This window comes from Ambystoma mexicanum, chromosome 3p (assembly GCF_040938575.1).
Source record: "Ambystoma mexicanum isolate Mex_15411 chromosome 3p, UKY_AmexF1_1, whole genome shotgun sequence".
Lineage (NCBI taxonomy): Eukaryota > Metazoa > Chordata > Amphibia > Caudata > Ambystomatidae > Ambystoma > Ambystoma mexicanum.
Window position 1 is genome coordinate 652081918 of NC_090925.1, and position 20370 is coordinate 652102287.

The 20370-nt window shown below is 40.0% G+C and overlaps 1 protein-coding gene across 2 annotated transcripts in view; it reads left to right on the forward strand.

The window, feature by feature from the left end:
- The window catches only part of LOC138579580 (uncharacterized), a 39937-nt gene extending 36171 nt beyond the window's left edge, over positions 1 to 3766 (forward strand). The window contains exon 10 of one of the 2 annotated variants that reach the window (XM_069649850.1): positions 3560 to 3766. The gene's annotated coding sequence lies outside the window, so the exon portion shown is untranslated. The other variant, XM_069649851.1, reaches the window with a different exon arrangement.
- The last annotated feature ends 16604 nt before the right edge of the window (positions 3767 to 20370 follow it).

Here is a 20370-nt window from a genome sequence, read left to right on the forward strand (position 1 = left end):
TAGAGAAGCCACATTTACTTTAAAATAAATGAGATCACCTCAGATGCACATATTACAGATGAGACACTAGGCAGTCTGACTTCTTTTAAAAACATTATTTTCAACAGTTTTCAATTTTTGAAGGAGCTATAAATACAAAGTTTGCATGCAAACACAGTTGCTGTATGGTCACTTTAATGGTCAGTAAAGATGCCATCTCCTCATTTTCTCTTTCAGGATTGAATTGCACCTAAACAACACTTTGGAAAAAAGTCTGCTTTTGTCAATCTGGGGGACCTTAAGCCTCAAAACAAAACCTAACCCAAAGATAATTGAATTGCTAAGCGTGTTTTATAAATTTGACTTTTAGTCGCCTCGATTTGTAACAGGTTAAAGCCAATGTTTGAGAATGATTTGTCTTTAAACAGTGTACTATACACATGTCAGGTACAATGTCTAATTGCATTTTTGTTATACCCACTGGAGTCTTTGAGTAAATAGCACTATCATTGTACAGTAAAATCGTGTTCTTTATATAAAGGGGGAGCTTTATCAGAAATGAGTATTTATAGAGCCAATTCATTAACATATACAAGCAGAGTAGTTGAAACAAAGCACCTCCCTTTTGGAGACCTGTGTTGATAGGAAATTAATCAATGGTCACACAACCTGCACCCCATTTTACCACTGCTGTGTTATTGCTGTTTAATCTGATAACTCCAAGAAAAGGAATTGGTCCACACAGGTGGAAAATCACTTTGCAAAGCACAGTCCAGTTCAAACAGTAGAAAGTTGTATTAAACTCATTATTTAAACAGTCTCTAAGCTTTAATGGAATTATGTATACATAAAATGTCTGGTCTACTGTCCGTCTGCCTCTCATAAAACCAGTCTTGGCATCCATAATAATATCATTCTCAATGACTCAATCACCTAGGGCATCTGTCAAGGTGATTGGTCTATAATAAGTCAGGACTCATTTCTCACCTTTTTTTATTTAAAAAAAAAACTGCACAATTATTGCCTGATGGCTGGGCATGGGTGCAAACCTATTATTAACATTGACCACATTCAAACAGGATGTTAAAAATGGAACCCAAACTATCAGTTCTTCTGTATCAAAAAAGAAATCAAATAATTCATTGGGAATTTATCTGTGCCTGGCTCTTAACCCTTTTTTGAGCCATTACACCTGCTTTCACATCTCCTTTGGAATATAGATGTGGGCATTGACAAAATGGCCCTGAAGTGTCTTATGCATTAATACTCCTTCCAGCTCTTACAATAATATCATTAGTAAGAAGAAGGGCTGCCTGCAGTTTGCCACAGTATGCAGGCCATTCATGTTCTGGGATGTTTATCTCCAAGTCCTGTGACTTGTTTGTTTCTAAAGCTGAATAGTTGTCCGGTAATCTCCAGAAACAGTGCAAATCTGTCAGTACGAAGGCCAACTGAAGGGATTCACTTTCTTCCATTCATCCTCCTTACCTACTTTCTTTGTACCATATTTTGTACTGAGCTCCCAAATCTTCAATGTAACTACCAGCATTATCTCTCTTCCTTTTTAAGTAGTTTTGATTTGGCATTATGACACTCTTTATCGTACCAGCGATTGTAGGTGTTGATTCCCTCAGTTATCACAATAGTCATTAAGGGCACGATTGCAGATAACTGCTCCTGATAGGGTTCTTTTACATGAATACACAAAGGGTAACCTTCCTTAGACCACGTTTCGACTATATGTAAAACTGCAGCCTAAATATAGGGAATGATACCTTCCATTTACTCACTTATTCAATTCACCCTCCTATTATTTGTTGATCTTATCATTAATTTATCCTGAGTAGAAGGAGATTGGCTTGTTAAAGTATCCTCAAAATATAGTGTTGGGACTAATAGCTCATGATAAATCCCTACTCGTGAGAGAACATGTAATTTTCATATTTCCAAGCAGGTATTTCGAGGAGAATATAATCCAGGTGGTTTTTACTCTCACCTCTTCTATAGGTCAGAGCAGCCACATCTAAACTGCCATTATATGCCCTTGTCCCAAGCAATAGAATGTTTTAGCCGACATCAGTGAGTACGGACTACGAGAAATGGCAGGGACACAATTTGAATATCAGGGATTGCCCATGCAACATCTGAATCCTGTTCACATTCAGCTATCAAGCGTGTGGATGCAAGATCTGTATTGAGATCTCCTTGCCGGGGGCCTCTGCCACAGTTTCTAAACAATTACGAAACTTGACTTTAAGTTTCCTTGTTTGAGGCCTAAAGTACACATTAAACATATAGGTTGTATAGCTATCGGGAAGGAAATAGTTAAGGACATCATATCAACGGAATTAATTTTTACAAACTTTGTAATACACCGGAGCTTGATGTTAATCTTCATAAATAGCTCACAACCTTTTCATCCTGACGAACATTTAATAGCTGGACTGTGGTAGCATACAAAACCAGGTTTAAACACATTGGGCCTGATGACGAGGTGGGCGGTAAGGGGTTAATGGCGCCGGTAAAGGTGCCGGAGCCGTTAACCCCTTACTGCCCTATTACGAGGTCTGCTCACGGGACCCACTCTGGACACTCGGTTTTACCAGACGTCCTTAGCGGGTCCCGCGAGCAGCCTAGCATGCTAACAACGGGCCTGTTATTAATGGGCCCGTTGTTAGCATGCTCCCCATTCCCATTGAGCCCTATGGGTGCTATGGGGGCTCAAATGGGAATGGGGATGGTCCGGGTTCCTTGAATGGGAAAATACCAGGCCCTCCAAGGTCGGAATGCCCCGGTATTTCCCCATTCAGGCAACACGGAACCGAGCTTGGAGGCAGTCATGCCCTTATTAAGGGTATGGCTCGTAATGAAGCCCATTATCTATCAACCAGGTCTCTTGCAAATCGTTGTTATGCTCTCCAATAAAATATTGTCAATACTGATCCGCTAATTTGAATGGAATATCGACAACAGTTTTATAGAAAAGGCAGGCAATTTGCAACATATGTTTTTGTTTGATAACCAATGTACTCAGGTCTATTTGAACACCTTCATATAATTTATTTGAAGTATCGCCAGAGTAGGCATGTGTAAATGCAGGAGCGACTGAAGACTGATAAGAAGGGATTTGTGGGCAAGGCTCAAACCCAACTACCTCTCTGCAAGGTGTACATGGGAATAATTAGAAAATAATCCCAGTATCAAATATCCTATAAGATTTCCTTGAATGGCTCATAGGTCCTCTGTGGATAAGAGACAGCCATAGCAGACACAGCAGCCACAATAGCAACACTTTTTTACACAGTGTTCTTCATCTCCATTAAAATGTGATATTATTTCTATTATTTGTTACAATTATTAAGAATGATTTGATGTCTATGGTTGGTACTTGAGTGGGTACTCCCTATGAGTTATGTTCAGTGATCATTTTTACATGAATTATTTCACTGAATGTGCTTTGAAGGAAATCATCTTGCAATTGAGCCTGGATAGATGTGCATCTTTTGTTGGTGTTGTTTGAGTTTAGGTTTACGATCAAGAATGATTGGCTCAATATAATGTGCGTTCTTCTCTTTTTAAGGAAATACTAAACCTGGTTGCTGCATCTCCTTGAGGTTCAAACAAAAAAGCTGATAAGAACCTTCCAAATACTCTACTCTTCTGCTTTTTACACAGGGGACAGCCTTTCATTCATGTTCAAATGCAAAACTGGCTATTCTCTTTAATGTTTTTATGATTATTCTTGTCCCCTGCGTGACTTTTCAATAAAGTAGCAAATGCATCACAATTCTTGATGTTGTTCCTTACATCCGTATGATGAATGGTGTTGAATGGAAAGTGCTGTATCTTTATAGTGTTTAGTCCATAACTAGACACTCACAAAGATAAATTGGACACATAAATAGGACACTACTTTCAAATAGTTTCTTATTACTTCTTCTGCACCTTTCACTCTAAAAAGAATGACTATTGTTGACTATCGGAATAACATTTTATTGCCAGGTGATCAGCAATAATGATAGTATTAATGATTTTAATAACACCAACATTACACTAAAGCTGTGTGGGGGCACTTAATTGGAAGAAACGTATATAAATACTTGTAAAATAGAAGTTTATTGAAAATGTTTGGCTACAGCAAAGACTTACAGGACTACTGGTAGATTATTCAAGTGTTGAGTCTGTCACTCACTCCTTAAGTGAGTCCACAGACAGAAGTTGTATCTCCTGAATCATTTGGATTATAGTGAATGCATGATATTTATGTCAGAGAAGAAGTAGGTGGTTAGTGGCACAGTAAGAATTTCTTGCCAGGTTGGGCCTGCACATTCAACACATGGGGCAGCGGCTTCCACAACTAAAGAAGATATATGCATTTGTTGATTTTATTTTTATCAATTTTTCAGTTGACTAGGCCAAAGTTTTAACTTTTCTATGGCAATACATGTTAACTATTTACAAGACGCAAGTGAACCAAACAGCCATTGTCATTGTCTTAGAACAAGAAGTAATGTGACCTTAAAAAAGCAATTTCTCTGATTATTTTGACTGCACTTTCAAGAGACACAACAAATGACATTGATTGGTTAGGGTATCCAACTGTAGTCATTGTTTGACAAGGTAATGCAGCTTGTTATTTTATGTGATGTGATGTGATGAAAATTGTGAAGTGAGTCAAAAGCAACGTGTTGCAATTCGAATGACTCAACCTTCATACTTACTAGAGAAATCATCACATGTAAAGAAGCTAAATTCAGCATATTACAGTGAATACCAGTAGCTTCAAAACGTTATTAATAATGTGAGTTAATATTACCGCAACTAAGCAGTATTAATGTTATCGGGCCTCATTACGACCCAGGCGGTAAGTTACCGCCTGGGCCGTGACTTTACCACCATGGCGTAAACTATGTTTACTCCATGGTGGTTGGCGGACTTACCGCCCCATTCTGACCTTGGCGGGGCGGTAAGTCCCCAATCCCCATTTACCCTTCCCCATTCCCATTTTTGCCCCATAGGGCATAATGGGAGTGGGGAAGGCGTTAATTACGCCACCGTAAATTACCTGCTAAAAGCAGGTGTTAAAACCTCCATGGCACTAAGGGACCTCGTAATCAGGCGGTAAGGGTCGGCGCTGTTTACGCTGCCGTAAACCCCTTACCGCCTGGGTCGTAATGAGGCCCATCGTCTCCTAATGATAAAAGAACAGGTTGGCACTGGCAGAATTGTAAGCATACGTATTATTTCTCTTCTGACATAGAAGAGTAAAATGCATGACAAGGAAATGCTGAATATGAAAATGAACATGCCTGCTAAAGATAGACATGTCAAAAAAATGTAATCCACTTTTCTCACCTAACTTCATTTTTTCATTGCATGTCGTTTTCTTTAAAATATGACAGAACAGAACTCTCAAATCATGTTCTATGCAACCATCATGTGTACCACATGTCATGTTGTATTTTGTAAATACAATGAATGCAGGACTACATGCACCAGAGAAAAATATGTGATTTAAAAGATTTTTTAAAGTCTGTATTTTGTGCAGTTATGGTAAAATCTGACCAATTACATATACGTATATATGTTTATGTGTATATGTATTTTGGGGTAGGGGTTTAGGGGCTTAGGGAGGTGTAGAATGGGGTCAAGGGGTAAGGGGTGGTATTAGTGTTGCGCTGGTGCCCCTATACAAAAATATTTAGTAGAATTCATGATGACTGAAATGTGCAGTCTGTAAAATGTCATATGTAGTGAATCTAAACACCAGAACTGGTTTATTATTTAACACCTAACATGGTACAATTTGTAATCTTTTAAGCTACATACCCCATTACTTCTTTCAGACTCATAGACAACCCAGAAGAGGTTTTGAGATAGTCACCTGCTTGTAATCACTATCGACAGGTTCAAGTCTATTGGTTCTTTGCATAATATGTACAGTATTGCATGAGGTGTCCATTGAAAGCGGTGTGCTTGGGTCAGGGCTGGGAATAGTTTGCTTTAGCAACACATCTTTGATGCCATAAATACTTCCAGTACTTTTATTTATGGGGTGGACTCAATGCAGGAAAGAGCTCATAAAATGGATGTTCAACTCCTGTGAGCAGGTGCGCAATGTAGCATGAACATCCAACATAATTCTGTCAGAGTAGGGAAATACTTCCCAACTAGATGTTTGTTTACTCTTGTGTTCAGGCTCCATTTTCATCCACAGAAGGCACATATATTGGTGAAATCTTATTATTTTATCCAATGGGGTACACTGAACCGCTGATGGGCATCAGGTGTTTTTTTACTGTCCAGTGGTGTCTTCTTTGAGATTTTTTCTGACACTTTGTAAGTCAGGAGTATCATTAAGTGTTTGCGGGCTGAAGAGACAGGCAACTTTGCTGACCCACAAACCAAAAAACAGAATAGATTGCAAGGCTCCCAGGAATCACCTTCTGATATGGTTGTCAGAATAACAACCTATGACTTGGTATGTTGCCTTGGCAGGGATTAAATAAACACTCCCTTGAACTCTGCTTATCCCCTTCATCCATGCTTGAATGTAAATAATACACACATTTTTTTTTTAAGGGCAACACCTACTGTCCACAATGAGGCTTTTACTATTTTAGCATAGGTTAAGTGGTAAAACAGGGGATGACAGCTTAGTATTCACATCAGAAAATCCAAAGCACTTTGCTTTATATCATATATTCTAACAAAGTCACAGCAAAAGTACACACAAAATTAACATATTTATTAGAGGTGTATCAGTTTATTAGTTGTGATGGAGACAGACAATAATTCCAATGCATTTCATATCAACATGATCCATCATCAGGGAAATCTCCATGAACAACAAAAGATAATCACTATTAAGAAAAATAGTACAGCATAACTGGCTAAATAAATAAACATCTGTCCTTGTCAATATGCCCTTGCCTGGTGCAGAATGCTTGCATTTGAGCTAATTTGCATGCCCAAAATGCTTTGCTCATTGGGCTCTGAATTGGAGGTGAAATTCCAGTGATGGCTACTTGATGGCACTATGGCATGTGTTACTTGGCTCAAATGACTTAGTCTTCTTTCACATTTCTGGTGGAATGATATTTCCAAGCCTTTCTAAACCCACAAGATCGATGTTGATGTTTGCTAAACATGCCCCGATACTCTAACCACAAAGCTGTCAGACTATACCATACTGATTATGCCTAATAAGGGTTAATCCAGGTATACAGTTGTCTACAGTTTTGAGAACTTCGTGTCTCGTAGTGATTAAGCTCTCTATAAAATAGCACTGCTCTGCAAGCAGAGACAATATTCAGAAAAAAAGGGCTTGCACTTTGGTTAATTTGCATAAACACAATGATTTGCTTATGTCGCTCTTAATTTGAGGTTAACTTCAACTGATGTGGTGCCGTGGCATGCGTGACTTGGCTTAAATTACTCATTCTTCTTTCACATTTCAGGTGGATGTTTTTGTTCAAGCCTTTTTAAACTCAGAAAAGCGTTGTTGGTGTTGGCTTGTCAATATTAAAGCATACCTGTGGTAGGGTGCACAAATACACAGAATGTGGAGATTCTGAAAAATAAGTGAATAAATGAGCATCAAAGTAGTTCCAAAATCAAAAAGTACCTTAAAGAAAAATAATATGAAACATCATACTGTGGTTCACAGTTAAAGAAATGTAAATAATCAATTGAGCCCAACCATTATTCTCCGCTCTCAAAATTGTTCTTAATGTGAAAACAAACAACAACAAAAAAACGGTTAAAAATATATTTTTTGTGGATCAAATCTTTTGCAACCTAAGATAAAATGGGTTATTACTTAGCTGTTAACAGCAAAATATATGTCATCCCAAGACTTACCACTTATAGAAAAGTCTGTCAAAAAAGACTCAATGCAGAACACAGGAGCAAAAAACATCCGATTGAGCCAAAGGAGGCTTAATATGTAGAATATATGTAACAAGTATTTCTCATAATTTCATAAAATAGTGCAGTGTGGATGATAGCTTTTTTTATTCTTTGTTTATAATGCACCAAAAGCCCACAGGCATCAGTGCGCACATAAAGACTTGAGTCAATAACATAAAGGCCGGGACCACAACAAGAGTAGAACAGCTACGCTAAAGAGCTTATTCAAACAGGGAGGTTTTAAACCACTTCTGAAAAGAAGCAGGTTGTGCTCCTGCCGAAGATTTACAGGCAGGAATTTCCAAGCCCTTGGAGTCAGAGTGGAGAAAGATCTTGTGTTACCCATAATTCGTTTTGTTCTTGGGCATGTAAGCAACCGCGTGCCTGTAGACCTTAACACTCTTATTGGCTCACATGTGACTCTGAATCGAATGATGCTTCTTGGAAGACACCCAGGGGCTGATTCATGGAATTATGTGTGCCGGAAAACGGGCTTTGTGCGCCATTCTGCCCACAAATCCCTGTTTCACAAATGGGGATTTGCGAGCAGAACGGTGCACAAGGCCCGTTTTTTTGGCGCACATAATTCCATGAATCAGCCCCCCAGTGTTTTCACCTTTTCAAGAACACTGATCAAACAGTTCTCAATAGTGAAGCTGGAGTAGCTTGGAGAGAGTTCTGTCCTAGAATGGGAGAACCCAAATATCTACAGCTCCATTTCATATCTGTAAAGGCATATCCAGTGGGCCGACATCCAGTGGTTAACAGTTTGGTAAATTACACTCAGGTTATCAGCATCTGTCTTGTAGGTCCCCTCGAGCTCAAACAACAGTTATTTGTCGTTGGCGTAATTAGTGAAGTGCGCACCCATGTTGGCAAGAATGTCACGAAGTGGTTTAATAGAGATATTGAACAGTGCCGGCGACAAACATGCACCCTGAGAGACCCTGTACAATATCGAGACTGAGGCAGAAGCATTTCCCCAATGCCCTGCAGACCTCCTATTTCTCAGGAATGACAGAACCCAGTAGGTAGCATTTTCTGAGCAGTTATCCACTGTAGCTAAGGTAGTTAGAAGGTGGTTGAAAGCTGGCATTCCCCACAATTACAGCAAAATAACCAGATAAGAGACATTAATGGTCACACCCCAGTAGGGAATGAGACCAGGACCAAGTGCAAGTGAGGTAAAAGACAAGTCATTAAATAAAGTACAATGGGGCACCCAGAGGACTCTGCTTACTCCGAGGGCGCTCTGCCCAGACAACAGAAAATACATGTTATATTACAAAAACTGCTATAGGGGATACATTTAGTAGTATTCATTGGACAAAGAGGTCTGGGCAATATGTAGCACATATGGATGGTGTTCCTTGATTGGTTGGTTCCAGGTTGTAACATTGTGGATCGCACAGGTCAGCTGGGCTCATCTGGGAGGAGTGCGGGGTCAGGCGATGTCCATGCTGCTGTGATTTAGGCTGTCTAACATTTGCACTTATGGCCACACATATCCTAATATTATTTATACATCTCAACATGCAATAACTACATTACTAGATGTTTGACCTGGACAATAAAGGTGAGGGTACATGGGTCCAGGTGGCTTGTCTAACACAGTATTTCAATAAACATTCATCAAGTATCTCCTTAGAACTATTGAGAGGAAGTTTTACTGTTTGTTTGTACGAGAAGAACATATGGCCACACATGGGATTAGTGAAGGGGGTGAACTGGAGTGGCACACGGGCAAGGGGCATGCAACTGTTACATCAAAAGACTGAGGGGTTAGGGGGATTGTGGTCTATATTTCTTTTAAGGGGTCTGTTGGTGCAGAGGCAGGTTTGTGGAGACAAATGTTTTTTTCCAGTACCAGGCTGCGGCCCGGGTCCTCACAGGGCAGTGATGTAAACAGAGGGCGAGAGATACAGTGTTTCGTTTGTTGCTTTTCTTGCCCAAGTTTCTGTGAGAACGGGGCAGCAGCGGGGACGGCAGAGTGGAGGAGGTGGGGGGTTGGCTTGCTGACTGTGCACGGACAATGAAGGGGAGAGATGCAGACTGTCTTTTAGCGTTTACATGTGGCCTAGAAGAAAATGGAGTCAGCAACTGGACAAAATGGAACAAAATGAACAAAATGGAGTCCCATGGCTTGTATGCCAAGCACGGTTATCTGTCATTCAATGGGTGCCACACACCTTGGCCAAAGGCGCGTTGTCAACCATGAAATGAGCATTTTGTGTGCATTCAGTAGGAATGAATGGGGGCCTGGGAGACCCTTCCTCCCTTACACGGTCATGGTTGAGGAGGTTCAATGCCTCCAAAAGATCAACCAGTATCAACGGTCCTGATTTCCCTCGATCCATAACATTCAACATGTTTGACAGTAGGTCCCACAAGGTGCTCCTGGTACCAGATTGCTTAGAATGTAAAATAGCAACAGCTTCCAGATGTTCTTGGAGTTGAATACTGGCTATCTTATCAATCATCTTGAGTAAGAAGCGAGAGTTAGTGATAGGTCTGAGGTTAGCAGAGTCCATCAGGTTTTGTCCTGTTTTCTTCACTAATGGGGTAACAGAGACATCCTTGATAACATCAGGTAATCTGTTGTAGTCAAAGGACGAGTTACCAAAACACTGTTTTTAAGGGAGCAACGTTTTTAATGTTCTAAAGAATTAGTTTTGCCACAATAACATCTCTTAAACAAGAAATGGGATGTAGTTTCCTTAAGACAACTTCCATATCAGTCACTGTAATATGATGGAATTATAATTCTAAGTGACAAGGGGAATGTGTAACTTCCCAACATAATGTGTAACTTCCAAACATATATTACTCAGTTCACCTGGCAATTTGCCCTATGTGTCGCAGCTCCTTCTCAAATCTTCTCGAGCATTCATGATTTTATCAGAAAATGCCTGTTGTGCCCTGATACACTCAGTGTCAGAGGAAAGAAAAGGGTTGAGCTTTGGGCTTATTATTTTAAGATGTCAAAGAGTGTTTTAAATGTGTTTTCTGAATTCTTTATCTGGGCATTTGAAAAAAAATATGTTTTGCTTCATGAATGCCAAACTTGTAGGTTTTGACTGGACCTTCCAAGTTATTTTATTGATTTTGATTTTCAGTTTTTGCTATATCCGTTCAGCTTGTCCTATTTCTTTTTTGAGAACTCCAAGGTCTTAGGCAAACCAGGTATCTTGGGGTGGACCGCCACCAATGGTTGTTCTTCTCATTAGAGACACTTGGCCCACCTTATTGGTCAAGATCTTGAGGTAGCTAGGGTATACAGAAAATCTTAGTCAAAAGTGGATTCCAAAATATAATGAATACATTCAGAGAGCTAACTTGCTTTGATCTTAAAGTTCCTGCTAAAGATCCTTCTAGTCATGTTTAATTTTGTCTCCAATTGCTCCAGGAACTGAACATAGAACTCCACAAGTAAGTGGTCTGACCAGATACATGGTCTGGTATTAGTGATGATGGTATCATCACATTTGAAAAGTGATGACGTTAGCATAATGGTGGCAAATCATAAAAGAAACTAAAGTAAAATATGCAAAATGTACCGGGAAAACTAATTAGGATAAAGAGTAAGCTAATCAAAAATGAAAAATGAAAAAATTGTTTAAAAATAAAAAGAATATCAAGATATACATATATGTTTTATTTCAGCTAAAAGCCATGAAAGCAAAATACAAATAGAAAACATATGTACATATATCACATCAGTACCACAATGTTTTACAACATCAGATATCTGATGGCAACAGATTGTGTTCATTTCTGCTCATTTTACATACAAAGCAGAAATGAACACAGTACACACTACAGAATTAAAAACAAAACAAACCTGAGTAGTGAGCATTAGAAATACATCAACTCCAATCGTGTATTGTTATTCCAAGCTTGTCTATTTCACAATGTTAAATTAACTGTACGTTCATAAACTTTCATCTGATTAAGCCACTTTTTCTCAAAACATTTTAATACAAAGGTATGTAACAATAGCAATTCCAAATGGGTACAAATACAGTTCAAGAATGTAAGGATATAACATTGTGTTCATTTTGTGTATTGACTCCTCATTTGTTTCAACTAAACAATACTATTATAGTTACTATTGTGCACATATTCTGATATTTCATCAATAATTATGTCTTGCACACAATACATTTCAAAAGTAATCCTTATACAACCATCTTAATAATGAATTAAGTGATGCCATATTCCAGTTCTTTTGAACATGTTTCTTAATCACATTAGCATAGCAAAGGAGGCCCTGTATGGCTTCCAAAGAGTCATGCCACACTCTAATATTTTCCCTTCCAAAAGTTGAACAAAATCTGTGCTGTATCCTAAATATAGACAGTGGTCTTCTGAATCAGGAGCTGCAAATAATAGGACAGGTATATAACCAATAGTTTTAAAATACCATGTACAGCTGCTCTGCTGTGGGAGGGGGTTAGTGAACCATTGTGAATGTTGGGCAATACATTACAAATAGGTGTATTAGAATATATTACATTGAAACATGCGTTAGTCTTGTCATTGATCCATTCTTCATGGGAATGAGTATATTCTAATATCTGAAAGAGGCCAGTCTGAATGATCTTAGTGGATAAGTCCCAAATTTGAAATAAATGTTTGTTTCACTTAAGTGTCTTAAACACTCCATTGCTGATTAATCTGTATTTTGTAACACAAGGGCTCTATCCTTATGTATGTGATGGATAGTAAAACTGCTGTCTGTGTATAAAGACTTTATAATAATAATATATTTTTTTATTATTTGTTCAAATTGAACTTTACACAAAAGAAAACATGTCATAAAATACAATGCAAATCCATAAAATCCATACAATTCATTTTCAGATGTAATTTTACGAAAGTTCCAAAATTTAAATTAAACATTAAACATTGCTAAAATAATAAAACAGTTCATTATGTTTTACCGTTCATTTAGAAACATCAAACTTAAATACTGTATTGCTGCAGCCATCTGTTCTCCCATAATTTGTTACAAGCCCTTAAGTATTTTAAGGATAACTTAGCTCCCCTGAAATAATTACCTTATCGAGCAGATGTGATAGTAATAATAATTTCTTCACTTGTAGCCAAACCTGATATAAGGAAATTTGTGAAGAAATGTTGTCCATATTTAGGCAATAGTCCCAGAAGTACCCCTGATACAATAGCCTGACACTTGTGAACGAGGCTCCTAAGATTATATGTATATCTAGAGCCTAATTGGAGACAGAGGGTAAGCGCATGCCTAGCAGCTTCAGCTTTGTCAGGCAGACCACAAATACGACAGAATTGGCCCTTAGCAGCTACGACCGACAGCGGACAGCCAGTACTGCTAATTGGTTTGTCCGTAGCTGCAGTATAAAGTGCCTTATTGCAGGATGTGGGCACAATAACAAGTATGGCTGGGTCCTCCCATAACGATGCAACACATGGGACACAGAATCATATCCCTTTAGTTTCGAAAGGTGGGTATAGTAATTACACCAGTCCCACTTGTTAAATTGCATCTCAAAAGATATTTTTGAATAAAAGTAAGTCATGACTTTGCTGAAATCTGGGGTCCAGTAAACATCAATAAAAATAGCTTCGTCCAGGGACTTATAACTGGAACCCGTAAATACGGCTTCTACATCAAAACTCTGGCCCAGGCCTGACAATACCTTCTAGGCAGCGCAATATCTACATTTTATGTACAGGAAGACTCTAGCGCAAAGCGCCATTCCCCTCAATAAAGTCAGCCCATGTTCTAGGCGTATATTTTCTATAGAACATGAGGCGCCCAAATCCAGGACCGCCAATTCCTGTATATTGAAATTACAATATTTGGGTTTTTTGTATGAGATTGCATGTAAATCTGTCAGAATTCCTTTTGGAAAATACATGAATAGTGGGAGTTTGAACCCAGTGACATAAAGGTACTCTTCAGTTTCTATTCCATGTACTGCTATTTTAATCACTAGTGTTGTAAGTGTTTTGATACTTCTCGGCTGCTGAAGGACTCTTTTTTAACATGTACACAGGAGACATTTTAACAACAGCAGTCACAAGTAACAAATACATGTTGTAATATGTTGAATACAGACCAGTTGCAGCTGTATGACCAAGGTGCACACACCCCATCCAACAGAATTACATGACCGTAACTGCTGAGCCTTGGTTCAAGGGGACAGATTGGAAGCAACACACAATGTGCAGATATCATAGCATAGATAGGGCATACAGAAGTTACCATAAAGGTGTACATACCCACACTCAAACTCATATTAGAATGCATTATTGTTTTTCAATTGGTGCTGCAGTAGCCATTAAACAAACCGTGGTCTAATATACTTTAATGATCATTAAAATATAGGAAGATTGGTGGGTCATTAACCACTGTTAAAACGTATGTTTCTCTCCCAGCATCTGCCACTTTGATGAGGGTCTCCCTTAGCCAACATTCTACCAACCCTATGCTTACCACAAGGTTCTGAGCACATTATTCACCATTTTTGTTTCTGTTTTTAAACTGTTCTTGTGATTTAGCCATTGTATAATGTTATTACAGCTCTCTGCCCATGGCTGTAGTGTCTCAGTATGATTATATAAGCATTACCATAGCAACTTCACTCATGAGTGTGGATATTTTGAAGAGCACACCCTGAGAACTGAATTACGTTTGGGTACTACAAAATGTGAAGTATCAGGGACTGTCAATGTTGACAGGTTAGTCACTGTGAGTTTAAAGGAGTTTCCCCAAGATCACACACTTTGGGCCCACTCTGTAATTGTGGCACTTAACCACCCTGTTTCCCCATTCTTGTCATACATCAAAGTGAAAGTATTTGTGAATGAATTACTTTAATACATAGACAAAGCATGACAATGTTTAAAAGAAATAAGTGTAGAAACATGCTACACTAAAGGAGAATGATTGTAGCTTTGTTTTACCAATCATACATGGAAGCGTACAAGAATCAGACTACCAATTGATGCAAACCTAAAAGATCTCATCTGGTTTGACTTCTGTAATTTAAGCGTCTTAATAAACTCAACAAAATAAATGTTGTGATAAGTTCACCTGCACATTGTTTGACACAGAATTGCAGATTGTTATTCATGATGTGAAAGAGAATATTTGAAATTGTCCAAAAAGTTATTGTCGTTGTAACCGATAATCAGACTGCATTTCCTCACAGAGAACTGCAATGTTTGGTTGGCTCTCCACTCAAATGTTCTACCTGAAAAGAAAAAAAAGTCAATGGTGTAAGCAATGTCATTCTATAGTGATAAAGAAACCCATTTCACAAACAGAAGAATATATAGTGAGAAATAATGCTCTGTCCAGGATCACAGTATCTGCCAATATTGATATGGGCTTTGACCCATTGGCCCCAATGTCTCTAATTTGGTTTTCAAATTATTTCTCTGGGCTAGTGCTTTATGTTCTTCATTGGAGGTGGCCAACCAGTTTTAACAAACCTTGTTTGGAGGGATCAAGGTATATCTCTATACCTGCAACATACTGAGGCTTTGTTAGTTTGTATAGCATTTTCTGGTGCAGATATATTGTTTTGTATCCCAGAATATGTTACTATCACCAATATGTGTATAGTTATATTTTTCAAATAAGAAAGAGGATCATCTCATTCTGCTTTGAGAGCATTTCGAAATGTGATAGGGGACACAAATACAGATCTATGTAGCACATGAATGACACGCTGAACGGTCTTCTTACAATCTTAGCAATCTATTCATTAACATGCATTTCAAATCCGTTGATTTCATACCATCAATATATTCTCCAAAGGAATCTGAAAACAACAAAAGTTGTGCTTTGATGAACACACAAAGTGCATGTACCACAGGGGCCACAGAATGCATTACAGGAATACGTAATCAATTTAGACCTTAGTTATCAACAGCAGCTAGACATTACATATTACAAAATCAGAAATAAGAAGAAAATTCCCACTGACTTATTTGTAGCATGCAAACAGATAAGGGCCCTTTTCTGGCTGTTATGTGTACTCACTTATCCCATCTCTGCAATCAGTATTCCACTTAACTCACGAACAGCATCAGCTTACTTCTCCACACTCATTCTTTCCCCCTTGATTTTATGTCACAGTTTGGACCCTGGTGAATTTAGAGTGTTCCTTGCTCCTCTGGCCATAGCCTAACTATGCCATTGTAGCTGCCCAAAAAGTATATTGTTTTGTTACCATTCTCTGTATATTGATGGCCTTAAACAATTAGCACCTCAGAAAATACGGTGCCCAACAAAACTATGCAGGTGCAGGACCTGAGCAAGAGTACCATGTGGTCTTCAAATGTAGCAGAAAAACATATCGAGTCAGCTTAGTAAAAAAGGCCCCGTATTTTGTTTACTTTGTAGAAAACAACTGCCAACCATGGCCAGACCCAAAGAAGTGGTTCTTAAATTATATTGTCACTTTGCATGGCTACCAGTGTATCACTGAAAGACGTCTCAGACTGCAGCTACAATCCCTGAGTAGCACAAGCAAAAAGTTTCAGAATAGTACAGATGCAGTGCAATATATTAGAGACCAGTAATTATATAGTGCAATAAAGTAAAGTTCAAATGCAATGGATTTCAATTCTGTTTAAACCCATGAAACATGTATTTATAAATATGAATGAGTTGCAAGTATGACGGGTCAGACTCCATAGAGAATGCAAAGACATCAGCAAACTATATTGAGGGACTGCCTCTGATAGAGAGGGATTGATCTCACTCTGGTAGTAACTAGGCTCATACTAAATCAAAGTAAGATTGGCCTTTTTTGTTTTTTGCTCTCACCTCCGGGGTCTATCTGGAATTAATGTCTTCCCAACTATCATCTTTGTTACCACTTTCCACGTGTCAGTTAAGTTTACAACCCACCCCCCTCCCCACATCAGTAAACTACTGATCCTGATCTTAGAGTCCTTTGGGTAACACGCAAGCACTGGAAGGGATGCAGAATAACTTGGAGACCAAATAATCGAACCATGTCAGGAAGATGACAAAGTTTGCTTTTTATTAACACTTATCTAAAACATGGAGATTACAACGGACATCAACGGACGTTCTCTCGAGCTCTTGGTACAACTCACATAAAACCTATCTTTTATTCATCATAAGTGACGTCATACTATGAGGTAAATGAGAAAAACCTAAGTGGGATAGTGATAGGATCAAGAGGAACATCTAAGTATACTTTCTATAGGAGGTGGGATTATGATTGGATCTCTACTGTAAGCTGGACAATTTATGCCTACCTCTAAAACATGCCATCTCTAACACTATTAAATACACAGTATGTAATTGGCTCTCAATTATAAGGTTCTTCGTTATATGGCCCTCTACAATTGGTTGGCATGCTTGTGCCATGTCTGGAACATTCAGTCCATTTAGCAGCATGTAAGCTCCGACCCAGCTGCCAGAAGGTGGACTTGACTTCACCTCCCCACCCAATTAGCCTGTCATCTCTCATCACCCATGTCTTCTGACATGCAGATTGTCTTTGAACTTGGCCTTGCAGTGTATTCTTGTCTCTGGGAAAATAAGGGAGTATGAGCATGCACTATTGTTGTTCTAGAATGCCAAGCTCAATTCTAATTTTGTCCTTGAATCACATGACTGGAGAACACAATGGGCCTCATTAGCACCCTGGCGGTAAGGGGTTTACGCTAGCGTTAGCTGCGCCGACCCCTTACCGCCAATTCCGAGTTCCCAGAGCGCCATGGTCATTTTTCCGCCCGCTTTTTGCGGGCGTAAAAATCCATGGCGCTATGGGACCTTGGTGTTAATTACGCCACCGTAATTTACGGTGGCGTAATTAACTCCTTCCCCACTCCCATTATACCCTATGGGGCCGAAATGGGAATGGGGAAGGGTAAATGGGTCAATGGGGACTTACCGCCCCGCCGACCTCGGAATGGGGCGGTAAGTCCACCATCCGCCATGGCGTAAACGGACTTTACGCCATGGCGGAAAAGTCCGTCGATGGCGGAAAAAATCCGCCAGGGTCCTAATGAGGGCCAATGTGTTCCCTTTTGCAGCATTTAAATGTCTTAATTGAATAAAACTTGGCATGCTTGTTGTTCTTTCTTTGCAAGGGAAAATTCAGCTTCTCACGTTCACTGCTTTGAAAATACTTGGCTTCTTCAACTGTTGGCACCGGGCCAGACAGCCTCATGTGATGCTGGAAATGCATTAGAGGGACAGGGCCTCCGTATCCTTGTCCTTTACTGCCTTTTACCGTGTGTTCTGTCGTGTTTTCTGTGCTGGAGTTCATGCGGGACTCCTGGTGGTGCAGCTCTCTCTTTTGGTTTTGGTGAACAGGCCCATGGGATACCCTTATGGCACCCATGGGTGGGGGTACAACCCTGTGCCCCTAGTGTATGTTTCTGGGCATGGTATTTGCTGGTGTCAGCTCCATGCTGAATTTCACAGGTGCTCTGAATATCCTCTGAGTATCCTCCATTTTGGGATACCGTGGCGCTGCCATTGGAATCTGTTGATTCCTGATAGGAAACAATAACACCCCTGTGACCTTTTGCTTTCTATTGCCTATTACCTTGTTTTCCAAAGTCCTGGGAAGCCCTGACTCTGTCCCTTCCACCTGACTGGCTGGAAGTTCCATATATGGTGTTGTTGTGAAGTCCAGGCCAGACTGGCTGGATCCTTTCCAGTGACTGTATGTTGTGGGTACACCCTGTGAGTGGGACCTGGGTGAATGGAGTGTGTGACGAATATGCATTCTGTGTTGTGGATGTCTAGTATCTGGTGTTTGACATAATGACTGAGACAGCCCTGCCTGAAACTGGTATGAATGCAGAGTGGAGTGTTGAATGGCTGGGTACTTGTCCCAATACAGATAAATTGTTTTGAGTGTCTGGAGAGAGGTGCATGGCATGAATGCACAATGCACCTGATTGGATGCCTGCCTGCATGAATGCCCTTCTGGTTGCCTGAGTGTGACCCAGCAGAATGAATGGGAGATCAGCTAGTATATCTGGGGGCCTCTTACTGCTAGAATTCGTGTTCAGAAGCTGAAGAGAAACTGGAGTTGAAACTGAAGCTTAACCTTGAAGCCCTGCTGGAAGAGAAGTCTTGCTGCTGCTCTACTTCACCAATCTGAAAACTGCTGTGTCTGCAAGGACTGACCGAGAGAGGACCTGGTTAGGCACCCTCTTCTCGAGCTACGAGGCACCATCGAGCACTGCTAATCTTTGCCAGTGCTTCCTGGTATACAGACCTATGACAGGCTGCCGACCGGAGTCTGGGACTGCCGCAGAATCACAAGTAGAAGCGCCCAGACACTGTTGTCCATCACTGTCGACGACCGCCGTCGACGACCGGAGCCGCCATGATCCCTTTTGCCTAAGTAACATTTGATCCAGGGACTCTCTTGCCTGCACCTTCGACCGCTTTGTCTTTGCATTTTTATATATCTAGGAGTATCAAAATTAGAAGCAATACAGTCTCCTTTGACTTCAGATATCCCTTGCAGATTTCCTTGCCATGTTTTCTTCTTGTCTGCAAATGTCATTTACTTGGGTCGCATAGTTTGCTGGCCCAGTTAACATCTACTTCTTTCAAGTGATTGTATTTAAATCTGGTAATGTTTGAGGTTATGGACACGTATAAATATATCCCTGCATAGTGGGTGTTTTTCCCTATCCCTAATTATCGATGTGCGAAGAAGGACGCTTAGAGCCATTCACAGGACCAGCATGAGAGCAGCTGCATTTCACAGCTCTTTGACTGGTCTAGTAGAGTGATATACAGAGCCATCCACATCCTATGCCTGCAGACATAGTTGATGCCCATAGTGTTGCAATGTACAAAGGCTGTGCCCGCACATATGGGAGCCTACAGTGTCATGGAGGTATTTTGATGCCCAGGCCATACGAGGAATTTTGGAGTATTTCTGACAGCAATGAGAAAGCCTTCACTATTGCTTGTCTGTTACTGCGGTGAATGGAATTCGATTTAATATGTGTCAGCTCCCGGGGCAAAGGAATTTACATGGGATAATTGTTGGGGATCATTTTGAAGAATTGCCATCTGGCAACCGTGTAGAAGCCAGGGCTTTTTTTTTTAATAATAATAACATGATGCTGCTAATTCTATCTCAGAAATGGGGACCCTGCTAATCAGACCCCCCTTTCAGCCAACACCATGCCAAAAGCATAGTGTACACCTGTGCCCTGCTGAATCAGTATATTGATCTGCAGCCCCTGTTCCCCAGTGGCATAGAGCAGGTTGCGAGTTTACATGTGCCCTATTGACTGCTGCAGTGACAGCCAAGTCACTTCAGTGATGGGACTGCATTTAAGACACACACCCCTGTTCCCAACCCACATATTATGAGAGTCACTTTTCCAGTGGCAGTGTGAACTTTAAAAACAAGTCATACCTGAGTTTAAGGTATGATGGCTAGTATTTCTCACAATTATGAAAGCCACATC